This window comes from Magnolia sinica, chromosome 2 (genome assembly GCF_029962835.1).
Source record: "Magnolia sinica isolate HGM2019 chromosome 2, MsV1, whole genome shotgun sequence".
Lineage (NCBI taxonomy): Eukaryota > Viridiplantae > Streptophyta > Magnoliopsida > Magnoliales > Magnoliaceae > Magnolia > Magnolia sinica.
This window is the reverse complement of record NC_080574.1, coordinates 35,843,551-35,856,309: the sequence shown is the minus strand read 5'-3', so window position 1 is coordinate 35,856,309 and position 12,759 is coordinate 35,843,551. Positions and strand designations below refer to the sequence as shown.

General features: G+C 36.1%; 2 non-coding genes across 2 annotated transcripts; both read left to right on the top strand.

Moving 5' to 3' along the window:
- The first annotated feature begins 11,027 nt into the window (after positions 1-11,027).
- On the top strand, positions 11,028-11,123 carry LOC131238438 (small nucleolar RNA Z103). Its single transcript, XR_009167847.1, has one exon. It is a non-coding gene; the product is annotated as a small nucleolar RNA Z103 (small nucleolar RNA).
- Positions 11,124-11,209: 86 nt separating this feature from the next.
- Positions 11,210-11,318, top strand: LOC131238439 (small nucleolar RNA Z103). Its single transcript, XR_009167848.1, has one exon. It is a non-coding gene; the product is annotated as a small nucleolar RNA Z103 (small nucleolar RNA).
- Positions 11,319-12,759: the final 1,441 nt, after the last annotated feature.

The window sequence follows — 12,759 nt, the reverse complement described above, 5'->3', positions numbered from 1 at the left end:
TCGTTATTATCAAATTATGCATAAAAGACTAAAAGTCATTGTAAGGTTCGATAGCTATTAACTTAGTAATTATTTTAATTAGGTAATTAAAATATTTGATTATAGATTTAAAATTATTTTTAATATAACTTAATAATTAAATTATCGAAAGTAAAATTTTATTTAAATTCGAAATAAAATTTCTTTATAAAATTGTAGATCAGTAAAGCATAGACACTCTTAAAAATAACTCATGTTAAATCTCAAATTCAAATAGATTAATGTATGATTTAGATTTAACAATTTTAATTTAATTAATTTAGTAATACATGAACAAAATTTAACTATTTTATAATAATTATTTACTTTTTTCTAATAAATGAAGGAAAAATATATACTAAATAAATTAATCAGATTATCTATTTATTTCCAATCATAATAATTGAATTAAGATATATATCGATAAATCTTAATTTAATATAATATATTAGTACACTTCTATATATTATGGTTTACGTAATTAATTACATAAATTGAAAATCTATACAAATCATTAATTTTAAAATTTAAAATCTAATTAATTAAATATAAATATAAAAAATTTAGAATAAATTATTATCTGTTTTGTTTATTTAGAATTAATTTCAGAATTAAAATTTTTTTAATCAAAATTAATTCTATAATACCTAAAATTCATAATCAAACCTTAAAGTTCATAATTTAATTAAATTACTATTAATCAAACTAAGTTAAACAATATTGAAGTAAATATATGTTTAAATTACTTAATCATACATTAATATTCCTAAACTAAAAGTTTACCTGATTTATCTTTAGCTAAATAAGCTATTTAAAATTATTAAGTTTGGACTTTAATTATTATTAAAATTTACTTAATATTATAAATATAATTATTTTTAATTATTATGAATTATTTTGATATATTATTTCTAACTATTCTAAAAAATATCTAGAATTAATAACTTAAGTCACTTTACAGATTTACGTTAGCAAAATTAATTTAAAACATAACTTAAGTAAGATTTAGAATAATTTCTAATTTAATTCCTACATATTTAGATAATTAATTTTTTTCATATTAAATTCATTAATTTAGAAATTCAATTTAGATTTTTCTTTAATTTTATTTTGCAAAATCTTTATTTTTCTATATATGTCAGCAATAAATTTTTTTGAAATATCAATGATAAATAATTATTTCGTGCAAATTTTAAATTTCAAGTCAATTAACTATAACAATAAAAAATAATAATTTTAAATAAATATAATTATAAAAATTTCAGATCAGGGATGGATCACCCACCTTTGATAAAATCTTTACAAAGTTTCTTTTTTGAAAATTTTTTACTTTCTATTATTTTTTTCCCACACTTTCTCTTATTGTACCTAACCCATGTTCTATTTATAATACAAGGGTCCCACCATACATAATGTACACATGTGGGAAAAAGAACAAACCATTCTCTTTAAGTGGCCCTCATGTAAGTGAAACACCCATCACATTTAATTAATTTTATTACAAAAGTACCTCACGTGTGTATACGAAGTGATGCACGTGGCACATGGTTGTGCATGTGTGAGTAGTGTACACATGAGTATACATGTGAAATGATTAATGTACTATGGATGGTTGATTAGGTGAGTGGATTGATGGATCGAATGAATGGATGAATTTGGGTGGTGAGTTGATGATGTAGAGCGGGTCGCGGACAGTTTCATGGCTAAGATGGATCAGAAAAGGTCTGGTCGACGACAGAAGTGATCCGGACCGTCGGACCTTAGATCGGGCGTATCTCACAATCCGGAATGAGTTATCGGGCGTAAAATATATGATTTTGGGGTAGAACGAGCTACTTTAGCCAACCAACCCTGCTATGCAGGGTTGCGCAACTCGAAATTGTGAAAAACCCGTGGATCGACGGTCGTTTCCCTATTTTAATTTCATTTTTACTATAAATAGTAAGTTTTAGTTTGATTATAACTCTTCATCCGTCGGGCTTTAGGAGTTGCGCCCAATGTGAAAAGAGCTTAGAATAATTAGGAGAACGGTTTGGTGAAGCCAAATAGGACACTTACTATTTTTGGTCGAAAACCTTGCGCACTAGTAGACATCACGACCGTCTATAAATAGTAAGTTTACTATTTATAGAAGTCGCGGGTTCTAAGAGTTTTAGTTGTAGTTTGATTCTGATTTCTTTCCCATTGCTTGGTACCCCTATTTAAAGGGTTGTGAACTCGTTTTTATTCATCAATTAATCAATTTCGAATTTATTAGAATTTATTTCTATTTTCTGCTTTCTTTCCTCGTGGATTCGAGAAGTTTCTGTGAGGAGTCCAGAGAAGCTCTGTGGATTCGGAGTAGTTATCCCCATCACGTTCATCCCTGCGTCAATTGAAGAGCTCTTTACACGGCGTTGATTTGCTTATGAATTTAACGGTTTCATTCCATTGATTTAAGTTAAGGAATGGATAATCAGCTAATCTTGTATTAAAACTTGAATGATTTGAAATTTTTGGGTTGGTTATTGTGATGAGTGGTATAGAATAGTGACCCCCTAATGATAGTCACGTGCCTTTTTTTTTTTTCATCTCTAAATCCAATACTCATGTGATAATAACTTTAATACTAATTAATATATAGTTATATTTTATTAAAAATTAATAATATTTAATACATGTTATTAACTCTTTAAAATGTTAAAATTTAAATGGGTATGCTACACATGTTTAATTCATAATAAGTGCGGATCCTCTGTTTTCGGTAGTCACGAACTTGCTGACTCGGTCCACTTCATACGAGTGCCACCAACGCAGTTTTTAAATATATTAAAAGAAAAAATCCATTAGAATTATCTAACAGAGACAGACGGAGAGGAGACGGACGCGGATTACGTCCTACCCCCGCCCGGATCGTAATCCGTTTGGGTAGGGATCTATGGGGTCCACCGTGATGTAAGAGTTTTATCCACACCGTTCATTGTTTTTCTCGGATAATTTTAAGATACTATATAAAAACATGGCAGGTCCAAGGCTTAAGTGGACTAGAAAGTGGGGATTGAACGTCTACCATTAAAAATTTCTTGGGAGCTGGAGAAGTCTTAGATCAAGCTGATATTTCTTTTTTTTTTTTTTTTTTTTTACTTCATCCATGTCTAAATGACCTTAGTAATAGGTTGGATGGCAAAAGAAATATCACGGTGGCCCTTAGAAAGGTTTCAACGGTGGGTGTCATTATCACTGTAGCTTCCTTTGGTGTGGTCCAAGGGAGTTGTGGACTTGTCTACTTTTTAGGATCATATCTTAAAATGACCTGAGAAAAGTGATGAACGGAGTTGATAAAAGTTTTACATCACCATGGCCCCCACAGAGCCCTGCCCGGATGGAGGGGGTAGGATTACGTGCTGAGTAACTCAATCCGCATCCCACCGAGAGGGCTATCTCTTAATAGTTGTTTTAATCACACACTTACACACACACACACACACACACACACACAACTCAATATTTAACATTTATAGTAGACAATGTAACTATCGGTTGGTTTTTGCTTTCTCATGGTATGATTTCCGAACCAAGGCTAAGACAAAAACCTAATGTCAAAGGGGACATGTAAATGGGTACCTAACCAAATTTACATCGCAATAGCTTGTAGGCATTATTGATATCAAATATTTATTAAATATCTTAAAAATAAGGTTTACTGCCTCCATATGTGGCTTCTCAACTTAATATATTTTAATAAGTAATAGCTAAATATATCAGGCCATTAACCATTTCTCAAAAAGTAAGTGCATCTATTAGTGCAACTCTTTTTGTTGACAACTTGCGATGTGCATACTAACCTTTATATAGAACATGGCTCTTTGTTTCTTAATCCTATTAACACTACAATTTTAAGAAGCAAATTTCCTAATTAATTACCTTCCTAATTTAACTAAATTAGAACTTTCTTAATAACTAAGTATTCTAATTAAAGTAAGACTTGACAATGATTTCAAAATCAACAAGTTAGATCCGAGCCTAATTACTGGTTTGGATTAACCATTTATAGCGGACCGAAATTGAATTGTTACAACAACTGTTTCACCCAATTGCATAAAACACCTAAGCTTTGTGGGGCTCACTTTGTCTATGTCCATTAAGTGAGAATCAATGTTTGAACCACATATATAAAATTAAGAACTGCTCTGGTTAGGATTGAAATGTGAGTTGGTTCAAATTGAAAGGCTTAAATAGAAGTTGATGACCTTTATTTTATCTTCTCAGATGGTCCTTAATGGAATTGAACGGCCTAACAGGATTTTTATTAGACTTGAATGATGAAGAAGTAGGCCTTCATGAACATGTGAGTTCACAATTCCAATTGAAATTGGGAGCACTAGTCAATATGATGCATTGAGTAGGTGATTTTTATTACCTGTGGTAGATGGACCAAGCTGGTTAGTCAACCTTTTAATTCTCACCCGACACATGTTGGGCTTGAGCATGTAACTAAGTCCTGTGGGTCCAGCATGGGCATGTAGCTAGGTTTTGCCAGCTTTGATATCAAGGCCCGATAGTAGTCTGCTTGTGATGTTAATGGGCAGGCTTGCCAGTGTTTAGACCCAATTAATCTCATAATCGGGTAACCCACTACCCGATTTCAATTTTCTTATCAAAAAATCAAGCGACCGGGTGGAAGCAAGGTTTCATCACACTCGCTGAAAAATCATGGGATGGATATTTAGAAGACCGACCAAAGTCAAATATCCATTTTGTGAAGTGCCCTCCAAATGGGTCATGAAAAGGTCGAGTTTGGTTCCACCACCTGTGATTAGGGCTGTCAATGGGCCAGTTTGGCATCATGCTTTCCATCATGGCCCGTTTTATGGGCTTGGGCTTAAATATAGTAGGCCCAAGGGCTAGATCCGGTCCTAAAATTTAAGCCAGTCTATAAATCAGGCTGGTATCATGTTGCGCCTAAGAGCCTGTCAGCCTGTTCGAACTAGACCTATCCGCTCGGGCCTAGGCCATGCATAACCATAATGGGTGGGGCTCCAGCTTTTTTTTTTTTGTGGACCATCATTGGCCTGGTAAACTCAGTTGGGCCTATTATGAATGTATGTGGATTATCCACACCGTCCATCCGTTTTTACATATCATTTTAGTGGTTGATTCTAAAATACAAGCATGCTCAAAGGTCAATTGGACCACACCAAAGGAAATAGTGGGAATAATGACTTCCACCGTTGAAACCTCGCTAGGGCCAACGGTGATGTTTATTTGTCATCCAACCTGTTCATAAGATCACACAGACACGGATGAAGGGAAAACTCAAATATAAGCTTGATCCAAAAATTCTGTGGGCCTGAGAAATTTTCAATGGTAGAATTTTAATTCACACTGTTTCCCATGGTGAGGTCCACTTGAGATTTGGATATATTTCATTTTTGGGCTCAAGCCATAAAATTATTTTTAAAAATGGATGGATGGAGTAGATAAAATATGTAGATCACGGTGGACCCCACAGAGTTTACTCAGTACGTTTATCGTACTGAGTTACTCGCAATCCGCTTCCCGCGGCAAGTTCCTACACTGGGAACGCAGGTGGGGCCCACTAGGATGTTTATGAGAAATCTTAACCGTCCATCCGTTTTGTGAGTTCATTTTAGGATGTCCAATATGCAAGAAGTAATTTTTGCCACACTTATACATGCAAATTATTAATTTTTTATCTGTTTTTATGAATAATGATATTTTAATTTTCTATTAAGTAATTTATAGTTTATTTAAATTAAATAGAATAATTTTATTTTCATTTAATAAAAAATAATTTCTTTACCATATAAAACATTTCCAAAAAGGAAATAGGGGTAAATATGTCAAATTAACATATTTCAGACATTTCAGGTGTTTGTTAACAAACAAATTATTTCAAATTCAGTACTTAATTTTCAGACTTTAGCCATAATTACCAAACAAGTTTTTTGACTTCAGATTTTAGATCCAGGCTTCAGTTTTCAGATTCAGCTTTAGACTTTAGATTCAGGCTTTAGACTTCAGATTTAACAAACGGGGCCTTACTATTTTTGGCCGAAAACCTTGCACACTAGTAGACATCACGACCGTCTATAAATAGTCGGTTTACTATTTATAGTAAGTCGCGGATTCTAGGAATTTTAGTTGTAGTTTGATTCTGATTTCTTTCCCATTACTTGGTATCCCTATTTAAAGGGTTGTGAACTCGTTTTTATTCATCAATTAATCAATTTTGAATTTATTAGAATTTATTTCTATTTTCTGCTTTCTTTCCTCGTGGATTCGAGAAGTTTCTGTGAGGAGTCTAGAGAAGCTCCGTGGATTTGGAGTAGTTATCCTCATCATGTTCATCCCTGCGCCAATTGAGGAGCTCTTTGCACGACGTTGATTTGCTTATAAATGTAACGGTTTCATTCCATTGATTTAAGTTAGCGAATGGCTAATCAGCTGATCTTGTATTAAAACTTGAATGATTTGAAATTTTTGGGTTGGTCATTGCGATGGGTGGTATAGAATAGTGACCCCCTAATGATAGTCACATGCTTTAAAAAAAAAAATAAAAAATCTCTAAATCCAATACTCACGTGATAATAACTTTAATACTAATTAATATATATTTATATTTAATTAAAAATTAATAATATTTAATACATGTTATTAACTCTTTAAAATATTAAAATTTAAATGAGTATGCTACACACGTTTAATTCATAATAAATGCGGATCCTCCGTTTCCGGGAGTCAGGAACTTGCTGACTCGGTCCACTTCATACGAGTGCCACCCACGCAGTTTTTAAATATATTAAAAGAAAAAATCCATTAGAATTATCTAACGGAGACAGACGGAGAGGAGATGGACGCGGATTGCGTCCGACCCCCGCTCGGATCGTAATCCATCTGGGTAGGGATTTGTGGGGTCCACCGTGATGTAAGAGTTTTATCCATACCGTTCATTGTTTTTCTCGAATAATTTTAAGATACTATATAAAAACGTGGCAGGTCCAAGGCTTAAGTGGACTAGAAAGTGGGGATTGAATGTCCACCGTTAAAAATTTCTTGGGAGCTGGAGAAGTCTTAGATCAAGCTGATATTTGTTTTTTTTACTTCATCCATGTCTAAATGACCTTATTAATAGGTTGGATGGCAAAAAAATATCACAGTGGCCCTTAGAAAGGTTTCAACGGTGGGTGTCATTATCATTGTAGCTTCCTTTGGTGTGGTCCACGGGAGTTGTGGACTTGCCTAATTTTTAGGATCATATCTTAAAATGACCTGAGAAAAGTGATGAATGGCGTGGATAAAAGTTTTACATCACCATGGCCCCCACAGAGCCCTGCCCGAATGGAGGGGGTAGGATTACGTACTGAGTAACTCAATCCGCATCCCACGGAGAGGGCTATCTCTTAATAGTTGTGTTAATAACTCAATATTCAACATTGATAGTAGACAATGTAACTATCGTTGGTTTTTTGCTTTCTCATGGTATGATTTCCAAACCAAAGCTAAGGCAAAAACCTAATGTCAAAGGACATGTAAATGGGTACCTAACCAAATTTACATCGCAATAGCTTGTAGGCATTATTGATATCAAATATTTATAAAATATCTTAAAATAAGGTTTACTACTTCCATATGTGGCTTCTCAACTTTATATATTTGAATAAGTAATAGCTAAGTATATCAGGCCATTAACCATTTCTCAAAAAGTAAGTGCTTCTGCTAGTGCAACTCTTTTTGTTGACAACTTGCGATGTGCATACTAACCTTTATATAGAACATGGCTCTTTGTTTCTTAATCCTATTAACACTACAATTTGAAGAAGCAAATTTCCTAATTAATTACCTTCCTAATTTAACTAAATTAGAACCTGCTTAATAACTAAGTATTCTAATTAAAGTAAGACTTGACAATGATTTCAAAATCAACAAGTTAGATCCGAGCCTAATTACTGGTTTGGATTAAACATTTATAGCGGACCGAAATCGAATTGTTACAACACCTGTTTCACCCAATTGCATAAAACACCTAAGCTTTGTGGGGTTCACTTTGTCTATGTCCATAAAGTGAGAATCAATGTTTGAACCACATATATAAAATTAAGAACTGTACTGGTTAGGATTGAAATGTGAGTTGGATCAAATTGAAAGCTCTGAAAGGAGAATTGAAAGGTTTAAATAGAAGTTGAGGACCTTTATTTTATCTGAGAAGATGGTCCTCAATGGAGTTGAACGGCATAACAGGATTTTTATTAGACTTGAATGATGAAGAAGTAGGCCTTCATGAACATGTGAGTTCACAATTCCAATTGAAATTGGGAGCACTAGTCAATATGATGCATTGAGTAGGTGATTTTTATTACCTGTGGTAATTGGACCAAGCTGGTTAGCCAACCTATTAATTCTCACCCGACACATGTTGGGCTTGAGCATGTAACTAAGTCCTGTGGGTCGAGCATGCGCATGTAGCTAGGTTTTGCCAGCTTTGATATCAAGGCCCGAGAGTAGTCTGCTTGTGATGTTAATGGGCAGGCTTGCCAGTTTTTAGACCCAATTAATCTCATAATCGGGTGACCCACTCCCCGATTTCAATTTTCTTATCAAATAATCAAGCGACCGGGTGGAAGCAAGGTTTCATCACACTCGCTGAAAAATCATGGGATGGATATTTAGAAGACCGACCAAAGTCAAATATCCATTTTGTGAAGTGCCCTCCAAATGGGTCATGAAAAGGTCGAGTTTTGTTCCACCACCTGTGATTAGGGCTGTCAATGGGCCAGTTTGGTATCATGCTTTCCATCATGGCCCGTTTTATGGGCTTGGGCTTAATTATAGTAGGCCCAAGGGCTAGATCCGGTCCTAAAATTTAAGCCAGTCTATAAATCAGGCTGGTATCATGTTGCGTCCAAGAGCCTGTCAGCCTGCTCGAACTAGACCTATCCGCTCGGGCCTAGGCCATGCATAACCATTACCGTAATGGGTGGGGCTCCAGCTTTTTTTTTTTTGTGGACCATCATTGGCCTGGCCCAACTCTAACCTGGGTTTTACTATGTGGGCTGGGCCTAGACAGTCTTGGCACGGGACTAACCGAGCCCCTCGATAGCAGCGACCGGGACCGTTAAAATCAGGTTGCTGGGCCGAACGGACTAAGAAGTGGGTGGGGCCCGACCCGACCCACTGCTGCCCCTAGCAACCATAGTGAGACGATTAGACGCTGGAAGCCTGGAATAGAACGTGAAAGAATATCATCCGTCCACGTGGCCTCTTTGGCTCCTACCCGTTGTTGATAAAAAGGGGTGCGGATTGGGTACTACCCCCACCAGGACCTCGCTAGAGACAGAGGGTCCTGTCAAGGGCTCTGTCGGGCCCACCCTGATATATGTGTTTTATCTGAAGTGGACCACACCACAGGAAGCAGTGGTGACAATGAAACCTTCCTGAGTCCAAGGGTGATATTAGTTTAGTTTCCATCCAACCTGTTGATAAAGTCCACTCAAGATTTTATCTGCCTAATGTTTGGACTTATACGCTAAAATTATCTTTGAAAATGTATGGACGGATTGGATAAAACACGTATATCACAGTGGACCCACAGAGCCCCTGACAGGACCGTCCGTCTTAGCTAGGTCCCAAAAAAGACGTCCGTGTCTAGGGTTTGGGACGCGGATTGCCTGCAACTGCAACCTCCAGCACCGTGAGGCCTTCCTTTATGTTTTTGTTATATCAACTCCGTCCATCCGTTTCGGCAGATCATTTTAGTATCATGCTTTGAAGCGAGAGAGATTCTAATCTCAAGTGAGCCACACCATTAGAAAGAGTGGGGATAGAAACGACCCCCATTGAAACCTTTGTGGGGCCCACCGTGATGTTTAAATGCCATTCAATGAGTTCATCACCTTATTCCAATATGGAAGAAGGGACAACACGAATATCAACCTCCGATCCAACCACCTAAGAATGTTTCAACGGTGGACGTTCAATTCCCACTTTTCAACGGTGGATCTACCTCCTCGTATTAGGAGACGCGGTTGGGTACAACCCCCGGCCGTCAATTAGGAAGGTACATGGCTCCGTAGGGCCGCTGGGACGCACAGGTTTTTATCTAAACCGTCCATCCATTTTACCATATAATTTAAGCTTACAGGCCCAAAAATGCGATGGACCTGAGGTTTAAGTGTACCACAACACAGGAAGCAGTGGGAATAATGACATCTAACCGTTGAAACCTTGATAGGGCCTGGTTAATTGCCATCCAACCTGTTCATAAGGTCACATAGACCTGGATGAAGCGAAAGCACAAATATCAGCTTGATCCAAAGCGTCCGTAGTCCCCAAAAAATTTTCAATGGTAAGTGTTTAATCCCCAATCTTTGGTTCACTTGAGCCTTGGAACTGCCTCATTTTTGGATTTATATTCTAAAATCATATGAAAAAACATGGATGGACGGTGTGGATAAAACCTATACGTCACGTGTATCGTGTTTGGGCTCTTGTCTTATAAGACCTGGCGGAACCGATGAACGCAATGGATGTAACCCTAACATTACGGGTGGACGGTGTGGATTGCATCCTAGGGTTTCAACCTAATATCTTTATAAATATCCCATCATCTTCTCCCATTCCATCCATAGCGACTGCAAGCTTCTTCTTCCTGTTTAGGGTTTTAGATTCTGCCCATCCCTTTACAGATGGCCCATTTATTCTTCTTAGGGTTTTATGAATCTCTCCATCCCTTCTTCCTTATAGGCTTTTAGGACTCTCTCTCTCTCTCTTTCTCTCTCTCTCTCTCTCTTTCTCTCTCTCTCTCTGTCTGTCTGTCTGTCTTAGCGTCGAATACTGATTACCAGCACTCTTTCATCTCCGTGTGTGCCGTGTATGAGCCGACGCCAAATTCACCAGATCTCCATATCTGTGTCTCTAAAATCGATGGCTGTTAATGCCTCGATCTATCAGATCTGGAGAAATCCCCTCTCAGTCTCTTCTATTTCATAGATATCTGAATGTTTGATGGAGTGGAAATGATGATCCTTTCCCCAAATGATCGACTTTGATTATAACAGTGCTGTTTTTATTTCTCTTTGGAGAATCAAGCCAAGAATCTGATCCATCCATCTTTATTCTCCTTTTATGCAACTGTTATTTTTTTCTCCTTTTTTTAGTTATTTATTTATTAATAGTATTTAGATTGGAAAAAAAGGAAATGAGGATAAATCTTTCCCCATATGATCGACTTTGATTCGAACTGTGCTATTTCTTTTATCTCCCTTTTTTAAGGGACTGAAAAAGCCAGTTTTCTGATCCTTCTCTCAATCTAATTTCTTTTACAATTTTTATAATTTTCTTCCTTTTTAATGTTGTTGTAATTTAATAACCATTGGGTATTTCGAAAATAATAATTTGGTGTCTTGATTTTTCAAATCCACAGCGTGTGTCAAATCTCTGCTTTCGAAATTGTTGGTTCATCAAGGCTCTTTTAAGAAAATAATTCTTTCTTGTCTTGTTTAAGAAAAAAGAAATTATTTTTTGCTATGTTGGTTTGCCAAAATTAGCCATTAATTTTTAATATCATACCTTCTGTTTATTCATTTTGGGAGATCATTTTTTGGGCCGATCTAAAGCTCAAGTGGACCACACCACAAAAAAACAGTTTGCATTGAACGGTTACGATTTACATACTGGTTGGGCTACATTAGCTTTGCATCAAGTTGGCAGGTGATCTTGTGAACACGTTTCAACTATCGGTGGCATTATCTTTCTGTGGTGCACATACCAAGAGATGGTAGTTGTTTACAACACATACCTCCACAGGTGTGATGTGACGATACACATGCCTCCATAAGATTAGGTGTTTTTATATCACCTAGCTCTTTCCTTTGTCAATTGAAGTTAATATCATTAGAAGCCCACCTTCTGCAACCAATTTCTCTTCTTAATTTAAGAATTTAAGTAAATATCATCAGAAGCCCATCTTCGGGAGTTCAGGGATGACATTTTAGAATGTCTTTAGTCCACTCTTGAAGAGGGGCCAGCAAAGAGGCCTGTGGTTTTCCACCGTGATGTTTATGGTAAGGGCATCCGCGGTGTGGATTTGGAACCCTTTGTATTTAAAATTTTGAGATAATGGTTGTAATAAGTCTCTTGAAATATATACTTTTCCTAAAAATGATGAAATTCAAAGTCTTGGATTTGCCATAAAGCATAAGAACAGATAAGTAAAGATTTTTAACTCTTTATTTACGTGGACCCCGTTTGGATTGTATTAAAGTACTTAATGGTGATACAATTGATTATCTAATAAATTGTTCTAGGATATCATCAGTGGGCCTTTTAAATAATAGGTTTATAGTCTAGTGACATTCATGTTACATATGCAATTCTAAGAAGGATTTTAGATGTAATTTAAGCTTTGACCTTAGGATTTCAAACTCTCTATTTGGAGGTTGAAACCTTCTGGATTTGAAACCTATATTTATTTTATGGTGCCACAAAATATCATGGGATTTGAAATTATCTGCCCCTAATCTATTTTCAGTGCATTGATGATTGCAAACAGTGAATATTGAAAGTCTTATATCTATATGTGATTTATGTGGCTTAGGCTTACATCCAAGTTGCTTACTTCATTTGGCTGAATCACAAGTAGCCGTATCTTTATACTTCAGACCTGAATCATTGCATGGCATCCTTGTCTGGGTGGACCACCTGATTAGGTACTTACCTGAGGAGATGGAAGGTTTTGGATGG